This window comes from Heloderma suspectum, chromosome W (genome assembly GCF_057233095.1).
Source record: "Heloderma suspectum isolate Gila_16-S chromosome W, 16-S_ref, whole genome shotgun sequence".
In the NCBI taxonomy this organism is placed as follows: Eukaryota; Metazoa; Chordata; class Lepidosauria; order Squamata; family Helodermatidae; genus Heloderma; species Heloderma suspectum.
This window is the reverse complement of record NC_139475.1, coordinates 21275001-21277500: the sequence shown is the minus strand read 5'-3', so window position 1 is coordinate 21277500 and position 2500 is coordinate 21275001.

Sequence of the window (2500 nt, the reverse complement as noted above, 5' to 3'; positions counted from 1 at the left end):
CCTAACCATAACCGTAACCCTAATCCTAACCCGAGCCCTAAACTTAACCCTATCCCTAACCCTAAACGTAACCCTAGCGCTAACCCTAACGCTAAGCCTAAGCCTAAACCTAACCTTAGCCCTAATTCTAACCCTAGGCCTAGCCCTAACCCTAGCCCTAGCCCTACCCTACCCCTACCCCTAACTCAAACTGTAACCCTAAACTGAACCTGAACCCTAACGCTAGCCCTAAATCTAGCTCTAACGCATGTCCTAACCATTAACCTAGCCCTAATCCTAACCCTAACCCTAACCCAAACCCTAACCCAAACCCTAGCCCTAACCCTAACCCAAAGCCTACCACTAAACCTAACCAAAACCCTAACCATAATCATAAACCTAACCCTAACCCTAGCCCTAACCCTAATGATAACCCTAGCCCTAACCCAAACCCTAAAACTAACCCTCACCCTAAACCTAGCCCTCACCCTAACCCTAACTCTACTCCTAACCCTAAACCTCACCGAACCCTAACCCTAGCCATAACGCTAGCCCTAACCGTAGCTCTAGCTCTAGCCCTAACCCTAACCCTAACCCTAACCCTAACCATAAACCTAAACCTAACTCTAACGCTAATGCCAGCCCTAACCCTAATGCTAACCCTAGCCGTAACCCTCATCCTCACCCTCACCCTAACCATAGCCCTCACACTGACCCTAACCCTAACTGTAACAATAGCCCTCGACCTAACCCTAGCCCTAACCCTAATCCTAACGCTAACCATAACCCTAACCATAACAAAAAAACATATCCGTAAACCTAAATCTCACCCTAACACTGGCCTTAGCCCTAACCCTCTCACTAACTGTAACCCTAACCCTAATCCTAGCCTAAACTCTATCCCGAGCCCTAACCCTAACCCAACACCTACCACTAACCCTAACCCTAACGCTAACCCAAACCCTAACCAGAACCAGAACCGTAACCCTAACCCTAACCCGAGCCCTAAACTTAACCCTAGCCCTAACCCTAACCCTAAGCCTAACCCTAGCGCTAACCCTAACCCTAACCCTAAACCTAACTATAGCCTTAACCCAAACCCTAGGCCTAGACCTACCCCTACCCCTACCCCTACCCCTAAACCAAACTGTAACCCTAAACTAAAACTGAACCCTAACCCTAACCCTAGCCCTAGCTCTAGTTCTAAACCTAGCCCTAACCCTGACACTAGCCCTAGCCCTAACCCTAGACCTTACCCTAACTCAAAGCCTACCACTAACCCTAACACAAACCCTAACCATAACCGTAGCCCTAACCCTAATGCTAACCCTAGCCCTAACACTAACCAGAACCCTCACCCTAACCCTAGCCCTCACCCTATACCTAACCCGAACCATAAACCTAACCCTAACCCTAACCCTAACCTAAGACCTAACCCTAGCCCTAACCCTAGCCCTATCCGTAGCCCTAGCCCTAGCCCTAACCCTAGCCCTAGCCCGAACCCGAACCCGAACCCTAACCCTAACCCTAACCCTAACCCTAACCCTAGCCCAAAGCGTCACCCTAACGATAACCCTAACCCTAGACCTAACCCTAACCCTAACCCTAACCCTAACCCTAAACCTCACCCTAGCCCTAACCCTAACCCTAACCCTAACCCTAACCCTAACCCTAACCCTTACCCTAACCCTAACCCTAACCCTAATCCTAACCGAAACAGTATCCCTAACCCTAACCATAACCCTAGGCTTAGCCCTAACCCTCTCACTTACAATAACCCTAACCCTAACCCTAGCCCCAACCCTGACCCTAGCCCTAACCCTAACCCAACCCCTACCACTAACCCTAACCCTAACCCAAACCCTAACCATAACCGTAACCCTAACCCTAACCCGAGCCCTAAACCTAACGCTATCCCTAACCCTAAACGTAACCCTAGCGCTAACCCTAACCCTAACACTAATTCTAACCCTGTCCGGAACCCGAACCCAAACTCAAACCCTAACCCCAACCCCAACCACAACACGACAGCAACCACAACCCCAACCGTAACCCTAACCCTAACCTCAACCCCAACCCCAGCCCTAGCCCTAACCCTAGACCTTACCCTAGCCCTATCCGTAGCCCTAGCCCTAGCCCTAACCCTAGCCCTAGCCCGAACCCTAACCCTAACCCTAAACCTAACCCTAACCCTAACCCTAACCCTAGCCCAAAGCGTCACCCTAACGATAACCCTAACCCTAGAACTAACCCTAAACCTAACCCTAACCCTAAACCTCACCCTAGCCCTAACCCTAACCCAAACCCTTACCCTAACCCTAACCCTAACCCAAACAGTATCCCTAACCCTAAGCATAACCCTAGGCTTAGCCCTAACGCTCTCACTTACAATAAGCCTAACCCTAACCCTAGCCCCAACCCTGACCCTAGCCCTAACCCTAACCCAACCCCTACCACTAACCCTAACCCTAACCCAAACCCTAACCATAACCGTAACCCTAACCCTAACCCGAGCCCTAAA